Raw genomic sequence first — 22,810 nt, 5'->3', positions numbered from 1 at the left:
AGCCCCATGTACAAGTGCATGAGTGTGGCCTTCAATGTGTTGGCAGCCCAGGCAGGGTATGTTTCCTAATTTGCATTTACTGATGTTACAATGGGCTTCGCTCAGTCGACTGAATGGATGTTACTAGCTTTCTGTGGGCAAATGTGTTACAGAGTAACCAAGGTATTGCTCTCACAGATAAAGGCAATGCTTCCTGTGTGGATTACAGACAATGTTCTTTGGCTTGGCTGGTTGCGTTGATTGGAATAATTATGTCCTTCTCTGAGGAAAGAAAATTTTTAGCAGACATGAATGCAACAGGGGGTCATTGTGCAAATCTGTAATGCAGTAAGTGTTCTGCCAGTCTGCTACTGTGAAATAGCATAACTCTTCATGAGGAAACACCATAATAAATACTTCTTAAATGTAACCAGTTTAATATAACCTTTATTACTTACCAAATACAGGTAATGATCTCACGGTCAGTTATGTGGTAATTTATATGTGACATTTACAGTGAGATGCAGTATGTGTTGCTTGGCAGGTGATGTGAGTGGGGGTAGGAAGAGTGGGAATTACAGCCACTTCATAACAGCAGCAGCAGACCATGCATGTTCGGGTAATATCAGCAGAAGACATAAACATAAATGTCTAAGTTGGGAGAAACCTGTATAAGTAGTGTGATAGATCTTTGGCTGTGAAAAGCTTTAGATAGAGCTGGGGGTGAAAGAGAACAGAGAACATTAGGACAAGAAATGGAAGTGGGGCAAGAAGAGGACATACACTTCATGTTATTATAACATATTTTTGTGGCATTTTTAATGGAGGAAGGAACATAATGAGAAAGAGTAGACTGAAGTGACCAAATTGTAAAGGCTCAAAGGGCTAATAGTATCTGTAGTTCTGCTATCGCAGTATGCACTCTGATGAATTGGCCTAACAGGTAGTGAACCTAACACTTCCTATTGTCCAAAAAATAACAAAATCAAAAGTTTCTATATTTATTATTCTTTCATTTCTTACTATCAGCGTTAACTTTGCATATCTAAGTAAATCTTTACTTTTTTAAAATAAAGGTTATATTAGTTTCTTGTATGGAAGCTTTCCTTATTTTGTTCCTTTACTAATTCAGAGTTGAGGATGTGTAGAGTTGTGTAAGTTAAGAATTTATAGGGCACTATGAGTCTGGTATAATTTTAAGCTTTGGTCCGCTTGTCTGGCTTCATTCTGTTTTGATGTTTCACTTCCTCTGAGCCAAGAGGTGGCACTGTCTTTCAAGCTGTAGCAAAAAACTTGCATTATAATATATGTGAAAGGATAAGCAATACACAGATAAAGTGTTGGCATCCATTGTGGATTATCAATTTAATGGTGATAAGGTTGCTTGCAACCACGCAGAATCATCTGGCCCAAATAGGGCTTCTGAAACCAAAATAATAAACCTTCTAAGTGTGAGGATCTGTTTTCTTTAGTCACTTGTCCGAGACTGCACGCTGACTTGTTTCTTAACAACAGAACCACCAGACATTTACCCCTTGTAAATGCACACTGATATACATAAACCATTTTGGAGAGTGGTGGAGTCTCTATTGGAAGTGCAAAAACTCATCATACAGTAAGTTGAACGTCTATTATGACAAGTGCGAGTAAGCACAATTACACATACATTGCTGGTACTCCTAAGCCTGGCAGCAAATTTTTCTCACATTGCTTGTGACAATCAAGTATAAGCTTTTTCAAAGTAGGTAATAGTATCTAGTATATATATTTGTTAATTCAGCAACCATCCAAAATTTGACTTGATACATGATAGGTTAGTCTGACTTTTACTGCATGAAAGAATAGCATCAGCAATGTAACAATTGCTCATTACAGGGTGGGTATGTCTGCCTTTACTTATAATACATGATGCAGTTATGCATAATATATGCCAAGTGACTGACAGCAGCAAACCTGTTACTATATGAAGTGCACAGGCAGCATCAGTTTTACACGGGGAAAGGAGAACACGTGACATGGCACATTCTGGATAGAGCAAGTGAATGTAGCTCACAAGCAATATTTTCACATTAATGGCTGACCTGACTGTAGCTACGGGGGTGTAAGGCAGGATCAAGCACAGGTAAAATGCGTGCTAAAAGAAATCTCTCAGTCCAAAACTTTGTTTTAAAATATTTAGTGAAAATTCAAAGCAAATAATTCACACAAGAATAAAGAGAAAAGGTTGTTACACACATAGAATAAAAGGCAAAAAAAAAAAATAGAAAAAATGTAGCTTCTCTAAACTTTTATACGTTTCTATACTTAAAGATTTTTTACTTCTTCTCCTGTACACTTTTAAATGTACGGCGCTACACTTTCAATAAAGTACTTTCTCTTTCATGTTACTTGGCACTTAAGGCACGTAAGGCATGGTTTAAAACCATGTCCCCTCAATGTCTTACACATAGCTAGGAAGGCCACTAACTGAGCATAATGTATAGTCAGAGAAGCTAGAAATAGTTAGAATATACCAGTTCAATTCAACTTATGGGGGTTGTAGGAACCTCCCATAGACTATGCACTAATATTTAGGCAAACATTTATACAACTTAAATAACTAGCAAATGACAATGTATGCAAATGTAAGATTTTCTTTCCATGTGGTCACAACTACTATCATGTCATGTATTTGTTTTAATATCTGTGATTGCGAGTGTATGTGGTTAAAAACATGTACCAGCATTTCAGTATAGCTGTACTGAAGTCATATTTATTTTTCCTTAAAAGCACCTTATTTACTGTCAAGTAAACGTTGCATCTGTCCTTCCATTTTCACCACGAGTGAAAGAACTCACCTCATTTTCTACTTGTGTACAACCCGCATATTGCTCCCAGGCCAATGTGTCTGACATATATTAATTACTAAAAAAATTATAAAAACAGGCCATGACAAATTTCCAAACCAGAGTCAATGTAGCTTGATTACAAATGATTGTAACTATACTGGGGATGAAACAGCTTCTCCTTTTGACAAGTTCCAAGGAGGAGTTTGGTATTTTAATGGTGATGGAAAAATGCTGTCCACATATCACATTTAAATCTCTCATATTGACACATTTGGATTGAGGTCTGATGATTTCAAATTCCATATGACATATATCCTCTTTAATAAAACCCTTGTGTGCGTCCAGTTGTCCGTGTGTGTGTGTGAGTCTTCTGGTGAAGTGCGCATGCGCGGGGCCACACAGCACGTGTTCAGTCTGTTCCTGTGCATTCCCTGTGCAGAGAGATATATATATATATATATATATATATATATATATATATATATATATATATATATATACACACACACACACACACACACAGGCGCGCGCGATGTCCGTGTGTGTGTCTTCTGGTGAAGTGCGAATGCGCGGGGCCACACAGCACGTGTTCAGTCTCTTCCCGTGCATTCCCTGTGCAGAGAGAAAGACAGACACACACAGGCGTGCGCGCATCACACACACAAACAGGTGCGCGCGTCACACACACGAGACACACACACACGAGTCATATGCACACACAGGCACGTGCGACAGACAGACAGACACAGACACACACACACACACACAGAGGCGAGAGACAGACAGACACACACATAGGCGAGAGACAGACACAGACTGACACAGAGGCGCGTGCTTAAGAGACACACACGCAGGCCTGCGAGAGAGACACACACACACACTCGCATGCATTGTTGCAATGTTACTTTTCTTGGTTGTTTATTAAATTACAGATTTTTCAAATGTTAATTTTTTCCCCTGTACTTAAAACTCATTAAAAAAAACGTTTTTAGCGAGCGGGTCATAAGGCTATAATTTCTTGCAGTGTTAGTTTTCTCTGTTGTTCAAGGTTTTCTTAGTGTTATTCAATGTTTTTACATTTATTTTTACTATTACTCTGTGCTTTCTATAGTATAGTTAACTATATTTGTGCTTAAAAACTTAAAAAAATATATATTTACATACAGTTCATACCGTCTGGAACGGATTAATTGTATTTACATACAATCCTATGGGGGAAATTACTTTGGTTCATGACCAAATCGGGTTACAACCAGAGTTTTGGAACGAATTATGGTTGTGAACCGAGGTTCCACTGTATTACTGTCAGACAAAATTACAGGCATTTTACGGAAATACAAACCAGTATTACTGAGAGAAAATTAAAGGCACACAATACAGTGACACATATTACAGCCACATACATACAAGGTCCCTTGCCATTTAATATAGACTGTTCATACAAATGTTTATGCACTACTGTTACCGTTATTTTAACGGGCTTAATGTCTAGTATATATATATATTATTGTTATGTACCTCAAATCATTCAGTTACTAGTCATGCCCTGCAGCCGGGAGAAATATCATCCTGAAAGATTCCAATAAGATCAGGAGTGAAATGTATCACTACATGGTGAATGGAATTACTCAAAAATGCTTTGTGTTTACTGGCCTTGAAGTGGGAGTAAGCCGTGCTTGAGAACTGTACCACACACAATGAGAATGTAACGAGAACCCTAAACAAGCTCTGTTTGCAGACATCTTTTGGCTGTGTACCATTCATGTATACTTGTTCTTGTTGAGAACATTGTGAAGAATGACTTACCTGGCCTAATAACTTTTTTCAATTTACTAACCCTGTTTATTTTGTTTGCACCACTTTTCATGCAAACATGCATTTTTTCATGTAAGAAAGGGTTTGTACTCCAAAACCAGCTAATGTCATCCCATACTTTAGAAATCTTAGTAACTGTTCCTGATAAAACATTCAGCTCCTGCCTTGGATTCATATTTGAAGACTGTTTTCCCATATTTTTTTAGTTGTTGGATTAGTTAGTAGACATAACACAAAAAGGATTTGACCACCACTGTCCCTACTTGATGTCTTTCCAACAACTTTTATTCCAACATCTCCTTAGCTACAGTTGCTAGTAAAATATTGAAATCTTGTCTGTCTTCATCAGTGAAGCTTCTGACAAACCTGTCCCAGTAATTGGCCTTCTTTCAAAATCACTAGCATTTCTTTTTTGAAGCCATGACAATCACTATAGTACACAGCTGAGCTTATGCAGGAATCTTACAGCAGACCTCAAGCACAAGAGACTGTAACTTAACTCAGTGACCACCATGTCCATGTATAAGAATCACCTGGTCAAGAAAATGAATGAATATATTTCTATTCAAAAAAGTTTATACTAAGCACAGAAATAATGTAATAAACTCATAGCAGTTAAACAGGAACATGAAACAAATTCTCATATTCAGCATTATCTTATTTATTAGGTTTGTAGAAGATGCTCTGTAATGTTTTATCTTAAAACTTTAATAGACATATTCAGGTGCTGTTCCCCACCTTGTGCTCAGTGATGGCCTGGATAGGCTGTAGCTGGCATGTGACCCTGCCCAGGATAAGCTGGTCAAAAAAAAAGGAAATATATCACCATTTTTACTTGATGAATATACCTTGTGAGCAGTAGGAACACCACTGAGCCCCCAAACCGCAAACACACAAGACATAACACAGTTCCGTAATCAAATAAATGATGAACTGCTCCTGGCTTCTAGCTTTCAACAGTCCATTCTTCCTTCCTAAATCCTAGCCAATGCAGAAATTATAAGGCGTACCAGCCAAGTAGTGTCTGGAATCGGGCCATCCTTCCATTGTTGTTGCCTGGCTGGGCAAGAAATGCTCCTCCATCCTGGCCAGGATGCCTGTCCTTCCTCCTGGACACTTAGGACATATATATGTAGGTATGTAGTTTTTTCCCTATAGTCCTGCTCACTTACTAAACAGGGCAGCAGTTTCCTGGACTCTGACTTTTTGAAACATTTGTTTTACTATATGTTTTAATATTTATAGCTTTATGTATATGAATATACACTCACCTAAAGGATTATTAGGAACACCATACTAATACTGTGTTTGACCCCCTTTCGCCTTCAGAACTGCCTTAATTCTACGTGGCATTGATTCAACAAGGTGCTGAAAGCATTCTTTAGAAATGTTGGCCCATATTGACAGGATAGCATCTTGCAGTTGATGGAGATTTGTGGAATGCACATCCAGGGCATGAAGCTCCCGTTCCACCACATCCCAAAGATGCTCTATTGGGTTGAGATCTGGTGACTGTGGGGGCCATTTTAGTACAGTGAACTCATTGTCATGTTCAAGAAACCAATTTGAAATGATTCGAGCTTTGTGACATGGTGCATTATCCTGCTGGAAGTAGCCATCAGAGGATGGGTACATGGTGGCCATGAAGGAATGGATATGGTCAGAAACAATGCTCAGGTAGCCCGTGGCATTTAAACAATGCCCAATTGGCACTAAGGGGCCTAAAGGGTGCCAAGAAAACATCCCCCACACCATTACACCACCACCACCACCAGCCTGCACAGTGGTAACAAGGCATGATGGATCCATGTTCTCATTCTGGTTACGCCAAATTCTGACTCTACCATTTGAATGTTTAACAGAAATCGAGACTCATCAGACCAGGCAACATTTTTCCAGTCTTAAACTGTCCAATTTTGGTGAGCTCGTGCAAATTGTAGCCTCTTTTTCCTATTTGTAGTGGAGATGAGTGGCGCCCAGTGGGGTCTTCTGCTGTTGTAGGCCATCCGCCTCAAGGTTGTGCGTGTTGTGGCTTCACAAATGCTTTGCTGCATACTTTGGTTGTAACGAGTGGTTATTTCAGTCAAAGTTGCTCTTCTATCAGCTTGAATCAGTCGGCCCATTCTCCTCTGACCTCTAGCATCAACAAGGCATTTTCACCCACAGGACTGCCGCATACTGGATGTTTTTCCCTTTTCACACCATCCTTTGTAAACCCTAGAAATGGTTGTGCGTGAAAATCCCAGTAACTGGCCAGATTGTGAAATACTCAGACCGGCCCGTCTAGCACCAAAAACCATGCCACGCTCAAAATTGCTTAAATCACCTTTCTTTCCCATTCTGACATTCAGTTTGGAGTTCAGGAGATTGTCTTGACAAGGACCACACCCCTAAATGCATTGAAGCAACTGCCATGTGATTGGTTGATTAGATAATTGCATTAATGAGAAATTGAACAGGTGTTCCTAATAATCCTTTAGGTGAGTGTAGAATGGTTAAATAATAAATATATAATTATATAGCAAAATACCCGCGCTTCGCAGCAGAGAAGTCATGTGTTAAAGAAGTTATGAAAAAGAAAAGGAAACATTTTAAAAATAACGTAACATGATTGTCAAAGTAATTGTTTTGTGTATTTGGCGGCAGCGTCACAAAGTTGTTTTCGTCTAGCTGCATCAGAAAATGTACCACGACGTCTGACACGCTTCCTTTTTAGTGTTTTCTCACAGCTTGGATTGCTACGGTCATAATCGTTTTGAGTCTACACATATATATATATACATATACATACATATATACATATATACATATATACATATATACATATATATACACATACATATCTTCATATATATATACATATACAGTGATCACTCGCTATAATGCACTTCGACTTTCGCGGCTTCACTCTATCGCAGATTTTAAATGTAAGCATATATAAATATATATCACGGATTTTTCGCTGGTTTGCGGATTTCTGTGGACAGTGGGTCTTTTAGTTTATGGTACATGCTTCCTCAGTTTGTTTGCCCAGTTGATTTCATACAAGGGACGCTATTGGCGGATGGCTTAGAAGCTACCCAATCAGAGCATGTATTACGTATTAAATAAAACTCCTCAATGATATGCGATGTGCTTCCCGAACGGTGCTTGATTGTTTGCTTTTCTCGGACTCTCTCACTCTCTCTGACGTTCTCTGCTCCTGACGGAGGGGGTGTGAGCAGAGGGGCTGTTTGCACAGAGGCTGTTTGCCTAGAAGATATGGACGCTACTCTAAAAATGCTGAAAGACTACCTTCACATTGCTCCCTTCTGTTGCAGCTGCTTTATCGCGGTGTGCAACTGCACGTATTTATTTTTTGATTGTTTGCTTTTCTGTCATGCTCTCTCTCTCTCTCAGAAATTCTTTGCTCCTGACAGCACTCCTTTGAAGAGGAAGATATGTTTGCATTCTTTTAATTGTGAGAAAGAACTGTCATCTCTGTCTTGTCATGGAGCACAGTTTAAACTTTTGACTAAAGGGTGGTATTTCATGTCTAGAGGGCTCTAATAATGTTAACAGTGTGGGAGAGTTTATAAGGGCTTAAAATATATAAAAATAACCATACAAACATATGGTTTCTACTTCACGGATTTTCACCTATCACGGGGGGTTCTGGAACGCAACCCCTGCGATCGAGGAGGGATTACTGTATACATACTGTATCTATATACATATCTACATATACACATATAAATATATATACATATATATATACATACCTATCTACATTATATATACACACACATACATACATACACACACACAAATTATGTATGTGTGTGTGTGTGTGTATGTATATGAGTGCAAGGGAAAAAAAATAAAATGTAGTCTATAAGTTATTAAACAGTAAAACATTAACGTTTTAAGAAGTAAAGATACATTGAGCATTACTGGAGTGGTTTCGGGTAAGCTACATTTTAAAGCCGGTATAACATAACAGGTAAGTAGTACTAACAGCAGCTAAAATGTATATGGATCATCTCTTGGTAGTTGATCCCTTTTGAAAGGCGCTACACGACAGCTGTGGTATAGAAATTACATTTTCTATGTGAATGTCCAAATTTCTGTCTGTGGTAATGTGCCTAACCGGCATTACCAGCAATAAAAAGAAAATCATTTTTGTGTCCTCTGCAGTGTTAAGAGAGAAAGGCTTTGGTTTGGGATAAAAGGAAAAAAGGTGTAAAGAAAGGAAAGTTGCATTTTTCTTTTATATAGTGTAAAGAGAGGTCTTCGCTGACGATATGAGCATCGCGGTGGGTCTCGTGTAGACTGGAGAGACGGCCCTGCCATTAACTGGCCGGGATGACACTGTCGGTCCTCCACTCCTGTGTGTGTCTTCATAATCCGACCTGCCGACCTCATAATCGTATACATGTAAAAGAAAGTGCAAAGTACCTTAATATTAGTTTGCCACGGTCTAGAAATGGGATCCTGTGTTTACAGTTGTCTGGGCTATAGCTCATGGGAGGGAGGAAAAAAATTAAAAGTGTTTACTTTCACTTAAGGCAGAAGCGCAGTCAGCGTCTCAAAGGCCGGCACAGCTACACACGCCGGTTGCCCGGCTTTTGTAGTATTTTTGCAGTGCATAAACGCCACTTTTTGCAGACACGTTCACGTGATCAAAAGTCTCCCGCTCTTTAGAGGTCTTGCTTTCTCTGCGTACTGCTTTTATAGTCAGTTCACATGAGCCGCTCGGAGTACATGCATCAAAGCTTCTGAGCTGTGCCTGTGCTATCTCGTGGGATCTCTACATACAGGGTCACGGGGGTCTGCTGGAGCCAATCCCAGCCAACACAGGGCGCAAGGCAGGAACCAATCCCGGGCAGGGTGCCAACCCACCGCAGAATAGATTAAATCATATTTTTGAAATTCCTGGACATACACATGGTTGTCTAGATAAGAATCTATTTAAAATCAAATTGTTTTAAAAATTGTTTTTATTGGGATTACTTTTTTATTTCTGTTGATTTGTGCCTTATAATTGAGGCTAGAATAAAGATCCAAATTGAAATACCAGTCGCTGCTGCTCTGTGTTCTGAGACCAGGGTCTCCTGTGCAAGCTGATTTTATATTGTGGCCTAATGCTAAGCTTAATAAAACATAAAACAAATACTCCCAAGGAAATTGTATTGAATTATGAGAATCAAATGTGTCAGGTTAGCTGCTGTTTCTGTTGTATATTTCCCCCCAAAAGAGCAATTATCAATCCTCAGTAAAATGAAATGAAAAGGTGATCAGAATCATTTTTGTTTTTGTATAACAAGCTCACTACAGATTTGTGGTTATAGCATAAGTAGGAAAGGAATGTCTATTGCTATTTTAAATATAACTTCAATAACAAATCCTGTTATTTATTTAACTATATATTGTGATGGACGGCCGGCAGTTTAATCCAGTCGACACATCAAGGATGCTACATGGTGTTTTCCCTGCAGCCTAGAGGTGTCCCGGATTCCCGCAGGACATCATGGAAACTGGAGTTTGGCTTCACAGCCTTGCTGTGTACCGTGGGTGCCGCCAGGGGACGCTGCAGGGAGACACGGACACTTCTGTTTTTGTTATAGCCCGGGAGGTATTTCCAAGTCACGGTAACAGAAGAACTGAAGTACTTTCGGGCTGAAGAAAAAGAAGAGTTTTCATCTGTCCCGGAAGTGCTATGGAAGCACATGGACTGAAGGACAGAAGCACTTCCGGGTCAAGGAATATAAAAAGGACTGTGGGAAACCCAGCAGAGTGAGCCGGAGTTGGGAGGGAGTATGACAGAGCTGCTGGGAGGAGAGGAGGATTATTGGATTGTGATTATTGATCATTGTGTATTGTTATGGAGTAGGTGCTTTGTGTACTTTAAAGAAGAAATTAAAATACTTATGGGTGCTTTTAAACAGTGTCTGTATCTGTCTGTTGGGAGAAAGGTGGGCATAGTGCCACCAAGCGTCCATTAACTTACTATATATATATATATATATATGCAATGGATTCCTGTACATCTAATTATTTTCATCTGAGGATGGCTCCTGATAGGAGCTGGAAGCATTTTAAGATATGTGATTCATTTTCTCTCTTTGTGGATTTCCACCTACAAATGCAAATGCAAACCATATCACAGACCTTCACATGTCATATATATAAACTGTATGTATTAGATCCAATAATAAGCATAGTTCGCAATACAATACATATGTCAAATTTGTTTTAATGTAGTATTTGACCTTTGTTAAGTTAATTAAAAAAGACACATATTTTCCTCAAATTGGAACTGTCTGTGACGCTGATATGGGGTATTTTATAGCTTGTGCTTTAAGTATATTACCCTTTTAAGCTGCCAGTCCTCATTATTTTGCATACACTGCCAATTTATCCTAAATTTCCTCATATTATGAATGTGCAGACTCTTTCAGTTTTGTGCCACTTAAATTTCAAGGCCACTGTTCTGCGTACATGGATGGATTATACAAAATTATAATAATGAAGGATTCCAGTTGTCAATATGAGCTATAAAACCGAATAGTAGACAGTGCACTGTCACTAGCAACTCTTGTGGCCTTGCTAGTGACACTGGCTATCATCAGCGAAGAGAACAGATTTCCTTTAATGCAAAGTGCTTAGGATACCTAAAAGGGAGTGGTGCTTTCAAAGTCAAGGTTGGTATGTGTCCTAGAAAGTAGAAGGAACAGATTGTTTTTAATGTTGTGGCTCTATACTTTTCAGTTCCCCAGTACTTTACACTGTACAGTTCTGTTTGTTATTGATTTTATTAATACAGATTTTTTTAGCTATTTTGATCTCTTCTGGTCTTTTTTGGTTATACTAATATTTCACATGTACCATCATTTACCCACAATATGCATGTACTGTATGTATGTACAGTGGTGTGAAAAACTATTTGCCCCCTTCCTGATTTCTTATTTTTTTGCATGTTTGTCACACAAAATGTTTCTGATCATCAAACACATTTAACCATTAGTCAAATATAACACAAGTAAACACAAAATGCAGTTTTAAATGATGGTTTTATTATTTAGGGAGAAAAAATCCAAACCTACATGGCCCTGTGTGAAAAAGTAATTGCCCCCTTGTTAAAAAATAACCTAACTGTGGTGTATCACACCTGAGTTCAATTTCCGTAGCCACCCCCAGGCCTGATTACTGCCACACCTGTTTCAATCAAGAAATCACTTAAATAGGAGCTGCCTGACACAGAGAAGTAGACCAAAAGCACCTCAAAAGCTAGACATCATGCCAAGATCCAAAGAAATTCAGGAACAAATGAGAACAGAAGTAATTGAGATCTATCAGTCTGGTAAAGGTTATAAAGCCATTTCTAAAGCTTTGGGACTCCAGCGAACCACAGTGAGAGCCATTATCCACAAATGGCAAAAACATGGAACAGTGGTGAACCTTCCCAGGAGTGGCCGGCCAACCAAAATAACCCAAGAGCGCAGAGACGACTCCTCCGAGAGGTCACAAAAGACCCCAGGACAACGTCTAAAGAACTGCAGGCCTCACTTGCCTCAATTAAGGTCAGTGTTCACGACTCCACCATAAGAAAGAGACTGGGCAAAAACGGCCTGCATGGCAGATTTCCAAGATGAAAACCACTGTTAAGCAAAAAGAAGATTAGGGTTTGTCTCAATTTTGCTAAGAAACATCTCAATGATTGCCAAGACTTTTGGGAAAATACCTTGTGGACTGATGAGACAAAAGTTGAACTTTTTGGAAGGCAAATGTCCCGTTACATCTGGCGAAAAGGAACACAGCATTTCAGAAAAAGAACATCATACCAACAGTAAAATATGGTGGTGGTAGTGTGATGGTCTGGGGTTGTTTTGCTGCTTCAGGACCTGGAAGGCTTCCTGTGATAGATGGAACCATGAATTCTACTGTCTACCAAAAAATCCTGAAGGAGAATGTCCGGCCATCTGTTCGTCAACTCAAGCTGAAGCGATCTTGGGTGCTGCAACAGGACAATGACCCAAAACACACCAGCAAATCCACCTCTGAATGTCTGAAGAAAAACAAAATGAAGACTTTGGAGTGGCCTAGTCAAAGTTCTGACCTGAATCCAATTGAGATGCTATGGCTTGACCTTAAAAAGGCGGTTCATGCTAGAAAACCCTCAAATAAAGCTGAATTACAACAATTCTGCAAAGATGAGAGGGCCAAAATTCCTCCAGAGCGCTGTAAAAGACTCATTGCAAGTTATCGCAAACGCTTGATTGCAGTTATTGCTGCTAAGGGTGGCCCAACCAGTTATTAGGTTCAGGGGGCAATTACTTTTTCACACAGGGCCATGTAGGTTTGGATTTTTTCTCCCTAAATAATAAAAACCATCATTTAAAAACTGCATTTTGTGTTTACTTGTGTTATATTTGACTAATGGTTAAATGTGTTTGATGATCAGAAACATTTTGTGTGACAAACATGCAAAAGAATAAGAAATCAGGAAGGGGGCAAATAGTTTTTCACACCACTGTATGTATCATGATCAGGAAGGACCAGTCACCTTTGCAAATTTAATATTGCATAGGGCCAAATATTCACCTGTTCACCAGACAGAGTGATATCAGCTACAGTATTCACTTGTCAATCATACAGTATCTAAATAAACTGCCAAATGTCTCTAGCTTTGTTTTTTTAGTAATAATATCATATAGGCATGGAAATCAATGATTAATTACTTAAACTGATGATGGATGTTCCTTTGTCAACAATTTGAACCACATGACTAAATACATCCAAAAAATACCACATTCACACTAGTTAGGTTCCCATTTGTATACTGATAGGCATTGTAAAGGCATTGCACTTTACGCTAGAAATTTTAAATACTTCTTTTGCAGAAAGATACAAATCCGATTACATTTTCCCTTGCAAAATGCACATTAGCAGTTTGACAGCTCTCTATGTAATGGGGTTCAGCAAGGTACATTTTTACTGATGATGAAGACCAGCAGAAGAAGCCATCCATTGGAAGTACAGAGGCACAGTGGCCAGGGAGACTATGGTGGATAAATATTTTGATCTGTGGGCACAAGAGTCAATGCTCATACCACAAACATACAGGAGCTGAGATTGCGATTGGAAAAAGCAGGTGCTATTTAATTCAGAGCACATGAAGGACTAAGCCTATTTTGTTAATTGAGAAAGTATTACTGACACATTTGAAGTATTCTGTGTTATAACAGTAATTGTTCACAGTTAAGCACAATCCTGGCAGAGACTTCATGTAAAGCATTGCAAACACTCTCTTTTTTAACCAACATTATACAAGCATTACCATTCATTTTAATGGAACAAGCATTTGGCTGAAACCACGCAAGAACTGCCGCAAACAGGAATTTTCTGAACTGTTTGCTGATAAAATGCTCATGTGTGAATAGTGTCATTGAAAATAATGGCAAACAACTTTACCAGCAGTTTAGAGCATTCTGGTCCAACGTAAAAATGCTAGAAAAAACTCTTGAAGTAGGTGACATTGGGTCGTTATTGCTGCAATTGTGACAGCTCTGGCCAACCCTGCATCTTCACTGAGGTTAGTCTGGATGTGACAATTGAGACTGGTGAGATAAAACCCTATTTAAATTGATCAATGACTGCATGTCTCGTTGACATTTCTGTATTATAGAAAGAGTGCAGCTTCTCAAGCTGAGGAGAAAAGACATGACATTTCAAAAATGTATACTTGTCAAAAAGTATTGCAGCCAGCATTATGGTATTTTTCCAGTGGTACTTTGTTGTAACACCTTACTCAGTGTTTTTGGAATAAATAAACTCTTAATGCTCCAATGCGTTGAAGAAGTGTGTTGTGATCTCTGATCAGCTCTGCGGGAGATGTACATCAGGCTCCCACAAGGGAAGCAACTCAGTCAGCACTACAATTGATGACTCACGTATCCCTGTCACTGCCCCAAAAAGAATTTGACATGGATTATAACAACCAAAAGAGATGCCACTTAATTTAACTTCAGGCTATAACTGATCATTTTCTGTAAAGGTGTGGAGGAGTTGATGGCTGACACATGTGGCCTAGAAAGAATAAAACTTGTGCTTTAAAATGACATGTTGGAGAGAACATGCAAACGTGATCTACTCACAAACATAATACAAAATGGCCACTGTGTACTGTCCAAGAGAGTTATTCTCTTTTTTCTCAGCCACCCACTTGCCCATCTGAGTTTTTCTATACTAAACGAGGTATCATAGTAACTTATTGCAATGCATGGCTGTTGACAATCAGGGGTCGATCAATCAACCAGAAAATGTACATAATCGTCAATGCTAAAATACATGATTGAAACTTTTAAGTCACTGATGTTACATTTTTTTGCGTAATTAACTTGTAAGTTGTGATACCACAATACCCCCACGCCGCCAGCTGGAGCCCTCCCTGCAGCATGGAGGTTCCCCGAATGCCAGCAGGGCATCATGGACATTGGAGTCTTTATTCACAACCCTGCTGGATACCATGGGGGCCGCTAGGAGACGCTGCAGGGAGGAACAGCAATTATTTGCCTTACGCCCCGGAAGCATATCATTTTTCTGGACGTCATTCTTCTCGTCCATGTGACTCGGACGTACTTCTGGGGTGAAGAAGAAGACTTTTTATCTGACCCGGAAGTGATAGGAGATCACATGGACTGGGGATTGGAAACACTTCCTGGTCAGGGACTATAAAAGGACTGGGAAAACTCCCAGACAGTGAGCTGAGCTGGGTTGAAGGGTGGCAATGCGTCTGATAGTGGTGGAGTGATTATTGTGGTTATTGTTTATTATTTAATGAGTATTGTGGAGAGGAGGGTGCTTTGTGCACTGTTGTGTAATAATAAAGTCAACTATTGGACTTTTACTTGGTGTCTGACGTTTGATCGGAGGGTTCAAGGGAGCGATAGCGCCCCCTATCTGTCACAAAGTACATAGAAAAACTTGTGTGTAATGCTAATATATTATACCTCTATTTACACTGCTGATTTATTTGTTTAAAAAATATGGTGTTGTAAGAACATTTACTAGTATTTTTAGGTAAACTATGATATCCAGAAAAGGAGTAGAAAGGAGTTTATTGTCAGTCATATGTTTGAGTAGCTATTCACTATTAGTTCTTTACTTACGTACCTCAGAAACTACCACAGAAGGTGTAAGATGATGACATTTAAAGAAAATGGAATATCCTGATAATGGCGCCTCCATTCTAGCACAGCTTCACCTGGTTGATCTGTCAGCTACGAAACACTGACTTCTGGCAAGCTGAAGGTCCACATCCTTAATTAAAGCCAATGCAGTCTTTTTGGCTGGTTGTTGCAATATGAGAACCAATATTTGGATTTTTGCTGAAGTCATACAGGCAATTTTCATCTAAAACATTAAAATTATTTTACCCATTATGAACAGCCTGTGGTAATACTTCCTTTGTTTTTGCAAGAATAGAGATTTTGAATTCCTGAGGAAATAATTTCAAAGTGTAGCCTAGAATTATTCTCTCTCAATACTTAATCTTTAGATTAAGTATTGAGAGAGAATATATCTATTGTCCACTAATGATGACCAAAAAAATTGTGCAGTGCAGAACACCTTCATCTCTTATTAGCAACTGTAAATTTAATAGTCTTCAATCTTCAAGACATAACTAGTTAATGCATCACCTTTTGATTGTCTTGAAACTCTCATTGCTTAATAGTTCAGTTTGTCACTCTGTGGAAATAAATATTATAGTATCATTGTATTATCTTTAAGGTTAAAGCCAGGCAAATATGCCCACTGTATTTCAGACAGCAGGTAATCATCTCCTGCCATCAATTTGGATGTTTCCCAGCTACATGAAGTGGACAGGGTAATTCAAGTGTCAGTTTACAGTAAGAATTCAGTAAGTTTCAATTACTTTCTTATTTTGCTACTCAGAGCAGGACACAATCAAATTATCTGTGGATAAAACTAAAATGTATGTTGTTACTAAGCTATAACATTGGAGGACTTTGTTCACTATTACTCTCCATTAATTTACACTTTTTGTCAAGTTAAGGAACACAAACGTAATTAGAAGAGGCAGACAGAGAAGGAGTGCTTATCTCTGCTTTGTTTGCAGCAGCAAATAAATAAGGTGGACATGGGAATCCTGTTTTAATTATTTTTTACATATATCCTTCTCATCAAATTTCTCAGAACAAAACATTTAGAATTCTCAAATATTTATCCATATACAGTAACTGTAAACATAAATAATAAATATAAGAAAGCAATATGAATGAATATGGCTGTCAAGTAAATTGCATTATCTGGAGCTTGGAGGGTTGAACCATGGAATAAACTGAAACAAGGTGCTAGCTCATGTTAATAATCTTTTTTTACAGGGCATGCATGCTAAAGACAATAAATAACTTAGGAAAGACTGGGTGAGATGAATATTTTATTGTACTTTTAGCTTTAAAACAAGAGGAAAACAGACACTGATATAGTAAATAAGACAGTTCCTAACATGTTTTATATGATTTCTTATTGCACTTGTTACTTTGTAGTTATACATGGAAGGTTTTATTATAATCAGTGGCTACCCTTTATATTCCCAACAGAACAACTGTGAGTGTTTGGTCTTTCTGTCCATTGCCAACATGAGTATAAACTGATTTTAGCTTTGGGACCTTAATTTCATGCTGAAATAAAACATAGGTATCTCCTTTCTAGAAATGGCACCGTGTATAGGCCTGCAAGAACAATTTGTGATTTTCTAAAAATGCAATAAATCTCCAATCATGGATTTTCTACAATCTGTATTCAAGAACATTCCAAGGACTGTGTCAATGTCTCTAATTTCACTGATTGAGAAACACCATTTGTTTCACGAAATGTTTTGGATACAAAACTCTTAAGATTAACTGCAAACTGCAAATTCAATTTTGCATGAACTGCTGGCTTATCACTACATAAGTGAAGTCATTGTATGTAGAATCCTTTATTCTTCAATTTGTTGTATATGTTATTTGATACAACGTGTCCCTCAAAGTGTAGGGACTTCTTTCATAGTCCCAAACTATGATAGATGCAAACGTTTGTGAGCTTTCTACTTAAAATAAATTATTTGTATTTTTACTCTCCTGTGAGATGCTCTAAATATGTGACGAGATCTGCATCTACTTTAGTGTAGAGAAGTTGGTTACCTATATGCAAATAGTTTCCTTAGTCACACTGATCACAGGACATCTATTTTAGCTCAACTGGAAAAATTAATTAATTAATGTATAGCCCTAAAATGAAAAGGACAAACACTTTTTTCTCTAAGGGACTACTCTGTTTTATGAAAGTCCTTTATAAATTCTTTGCTGTAGATGTAAAGCTTTCTGTTTCTTCTGACATTTGGCTTATGGAGAGTGGAAATAACTAGATCATGAGAATAAATAAAGCTAATGACTAGATTCAGTCTTTACTGCATGAATGACTGACATCATTTATATTGTATAATGTTGTAGTGCTTTTCTAAAATATAATCTCTCTATTATAAAAAAAACATTGGAAGGATTGGAAGGAGATGATACGTGATCTTCACGGAAGACAATTTGACGTCCTGCGAGACAAAGCAGTGAGACAAAAGGACAGCTGCTGTACAGGCTTTTAAATGATCGACGGGCAGCTTGACAAGCAGAACACACAGCTCGACAGCAGCAGCAGAAAGACAGCAGCTGATCAGATTGCATCTCCTCAGCGTGTGTTCAGTGAGCGAAGTGAGCATGGGGCAAAGCCACCTAGTAAAGTTAAAAAAAAAATCATATTTGACATACATAAAGTACAGAACGGGTACAGAAAATACAGAACCAGTTTTTACATCTCATTATAACAAAAAGTGTTTATTTTATATTATTATATTTAATTCAAGTTCCAGTTTATTGGCATGTGTACAGAGTACCAAGCAGAATGATAAAGTTCTTCTTGCATGTGTCTTCAGAACATTAACAATAATACAACACCAAGCATAAATAAATAAGCCCTCCACTCAGTATGTTTTACCACTTGTAACTTCTGTTAGAAAAAAACTGTCTGTTGCTTTATACTATTATATTTCAGAATTAAAAACATAGAAAAACTCCCTCAACCTTATATAATTTACCTACGTCTGTTAAATTTCAAAATAGCAAAATCAAGTTGGAGTCAGAATGCCAGGAAGAGTTAAACAAGATAATCTTAATGTTTCAGAAGACCCTGGAGAAAACAAAGTGGAGAAAAAATCCAGAGCTAATATCAGTGTTCAAAGGTCTTGGAGGAAGTTGTAGGATATAGTGTGAGCACTATGTTATCTGATTAAACTGACAAATGGAGTCTTTGAGAGGTACTGTTATTTCATTAAGCAGTTTCATTTCAAAGTAGTAGTCCTAAGAAATAAATCCTCACTTATAGACACTGACAGCCTTCAAAATTTGGAAAATGAAAAGAAAAATGATGGAGACATTATTTGTTAAAATAATTTGGAATATGTTTATATTTACCTTTATTCCATATACCGTTGATCCTTTGATTAAAGTAAAAAAAAAAATCAAGCAGAAAATGTTTATAAAATAAACAGCATAGACTAGTTCTTATTTTTTTTTATCAGTTTCCTTATTTTCCTACTGTTTGATTGCATATTTGATTTACTCTTTACTCTATAGAATTTACATGGAACCATTTGAGGATTTCAAGAATATCAGTGAGGTGCTTCCGGTTAAAACTGAAGAGAATGAGCAACCTTAGCTTTCTAAACTAGGACAAAAACACAGATTCAGTCCTGTGGACATTTTGTGTTACAGCTTTGTGCATTTTTTGTTCATGATCACAATATCTGCCTCGGTGCTTCGAATGCAGTTTTATTAGCGTATTGTTTAATTTATGCATAATGTGATTTAATTTGTATTGTTTATTAATTTTTCTGTTTATGTATTTGCTTAAATAGTATGGCTATATACAGCCAATAATATTTATTCAAACTTGTTTTGTTTAAGTCATTGTTTTGCATATTGTATTTGCTGTTTGTTTTTGTTGACATTTTTCGCAAATTTGAAATTTACTTACATTATGTCAAATACTGCCAGTGTTGGTTACTTTTGAAGGCTGTCCAAAGTTTCTGGAATTATTTTTTTTTTGTTCTAATAGAAGTACTCCTTCCAATATTATATTGTTTATCTGTTACTAACATTGTATTATCTATAGTTATATCAGAGAAAAACTGCTAATGCTGTGTTTTTATGGAGATGGCAAGATCCATCATACAATAGGCATCAATGGGTAGCAGCACTGAATAAACAGCAAGCAATATCAAAATGTCCTTAAAAATGTTAAAATTACTCGTGGCTCATAATCAACATGTCAGGTATACAATCATATGCTCACAACCTCCCAGACACATGTATTTTTGATGAAATATTGTTAAAATTGGAGCTCACTGAAATGAGAACAGGCTTTTAAACTGAAGACCCAGCTCCCAGGCTTACTCATTGGCTAGGAGTCATGCCCAGTATTCTATGACTACCATCCACTTCACATGATTTCAACATTGTGGAATGTGGTCTGAGAGGCATGTACAACTATAGGTTCAAAGTTAGAGAAATGTACATGGGAACATTAGGGTTAGAGTTAGGTTTCAGGTGGAAAGTATGGCTTGTATTTATGCATGTCCACAATGTTTCAACATAAAGAAGATCAGTTTACCAGTGTAATTAATTAATGGCAGTAAAGGAATTACAGAATTTATGGCTTAATGACCAACGGAAAAGGAAACGGGCAGGTCTTCGGATCAAATTCTTAAAAGGAATGAGGTGCAAGTATAATCCTGGCAGCTATTGTGGAATGTATCCCCTCAAAAGCAATGACTGGATCAAACATGAACTTTTGAATGAAGATAAAGCTGCAATTTAGTGGAGGATTTAGTTAGAAAAGCTGATAGACAAAGGTGTAAAGCAGAGTAAAAGCATATTAAACTGTTGCAATAAAAATGAACTATTATAATTGCAATAATGAGATTCAGTCACCCACGTAATGCAGGATCAAGCTATTTGTTCATTTATTGCTATTTGGAGTGTTAAAGGCTTTTAAAAAATATGTTTTTCCATTGTACAAAAATAAAATGAATGAATGTACCAACACGCCCTTTTAATGTTGCAGATACAACATACAAACTTTAAAACAACTTAATAATGAAATGCAGTGCTGAATGAGAAGTTTCATTTTGTTAAAAAAATGTCATATAGGTTTTTTTTGGTATGTAGGTAATGTAGCTGCGTTTTACCAAAATTATCAAAATTCAGCAGCTCTAACTCAAAAATTGGGATTCAACAAAAGCCTTACACGGAGAAATGATTCCACATACAAAATATCTTCATTTTAAAAAATGTAGTTAAGTTTCAAAGTAAAACAGTTCACAAGAAAAAAGAAAATTAAAATAGCAAAAAAGGAAAAAATCTTGTTACATCTCAAATTGTTACTATTCACTTATCATTTCTGAACCATTTCAAAATGGTCAGAAAACTGTATGCTTATCCCATTTTTGAGTTAAAAATGGGTATTTCAAGTCCCTAGGTACTGGGACCTGTTCTAAACAACAACTGAGCTTATTATCACACTGTTTCTCAGTTATAGCAAGAAGGTTCTATCTCTTGCTAACTTATAGGCAGAAAGACTATACCATAAGCTATGACTATGGAAGAAATTTACATTCTATTCAAATTAAGAAAATATTAATGTAAGTTTAACTCAAAACTTTAACTTTATAAGATTGGCTCTTACAGGTAATTTTTTAAAGTTTTACCCTACTTTGGAACAGCTAATCTTAAAAAAGCATAAAATTAAAAAAAATTATACCTACCGTCTGTAAACTTAAAAAGACAATCCCATGCCTAAAATTAAAATTAATACATAAATGCACTTACTTTTAATAAGATTTAAAATATTATACTTGCTATCCCAAAACCTAAAAATACAAACCCATGACTAAATTTAACATTAATACCTAAGGGTCCCTAATCCTAATAATACCTACCATCCCCAATCTCCATTTCCTAAACTTAAAAGTAATACTTAAGGGCCCCTAATCTTAAAAATCCCTAAAATTTATAACATTGTACTTACCATCCCAAAATCTTAAAATAAAAACCCATGTCTAAATTCAAGATTAAGATTAATACTTAAGGGCCCCTAATCCTAATAATCCCTAAATTCCCCAATGCCTAAACATAAAAATACAAACCTTAATTTAACTTAAATTAAGTACTTAAGGTCCTCTAACCTTAGTAATTCTAAAAACACTTAAAAAATGATATCATATATAATTTTTAAAAAGGGGGCATGCTCTAGACTTTAGCTCTAGACAATTATCTGAATTAAAAGGGAGGAAAAGAAAATTCTGTAAAAAATAATAAAGTGAAGAAATAATAAATAATAAGCATATAAAATAAGCAAAATAACATTTTCACTATGTTTTACTTGAGTTTTTATTTATACTTATTTTTTTTTTACATTTTTTTACTGCAGTACTATTCAAGAAGGTGAAGGACTCAAAAAGCAACGGTTAAAATTTAAAAAATAATGGCTGTCAATCAAAGGTTTTTCCCCTCCCTCCTACAAACAGAGGATATATTCCATTGCAGTAACACAGTCTCACAATTGCTGGTTGCACAGCTCAGAGCAAAAGCAGCTAAACTAAAAATCTTAATCTTGTATAGCTTTTGGATTTTAAGGCTTTGAACAGTATCCTTACATTGGCTCCCGGTTAAGTTTAGGGTAGATTTCAAAATCCTCCTTTTAACATATAAAGCCGTAAATGGCTAAGGTCTACCTTACTTGTCTGAACTTATCATGACTTACAAACCAGAGCGCACATTAGGATCTCAAGATGCCAGTCTGCTTATGATTCCAAGGATTACTAAAATAATAGTGGGAGGTCGAGCTTTTAGTTGCAGGGCCCCTAAACTGTGGAATGGTCTTCCTGCTACTATAATAGATGCCTCTTTGGTCCCAGGTTTTAAATCCCGGCTGAAGACTCCCTACTTCAGTTTAGCATATCCTGACTAGAGCTGCTGATTAACTGTACATACTGCATCTCTGTTAGTCATTAGCACTAAAATATAAGTAATATGATAGTTATAATTGGATACTAACCCTCACCTATTCTGTTTCTCTTCTTGGTACTCAAA

General features: G+C 37.1%; 1 protein-coding gene across 6 annotated transcripts in view; it reads left to right on the top strand.

The window, feature by feature from the left end:
- LOC120532652 (inactive N-acetylated-alpha-linked acidic dipeptidase-like protein 2) overlaps nucleotides 1–22,810 on the top strand; it is a 2,009,486-nt gene that overhangs the window by 675,667 nt on the left and 1,311,009 nt on the right. The window lies entirely within an intron of this gene.

Source organism: Polypterus senegalus, chromosome 1 (genome assembly GCF_016835505.1).
Source record: "Polypterus senegalus isolate Bchr_013 chromosome 1, ASM1683550v1, whole genome shotgun sequence".
Lineage (NCBI taxonomy): Eukaryota > Metazoa > Chordata > Cladistia > Polypteriformes > Polypteridae > Polypterus > Polypterus senegalus.
The sequence above is the reverse complement of the archived record's forward strand: the minus strand, read 5'-3'. Positions and strand labels throughout refer to the sequence as shown.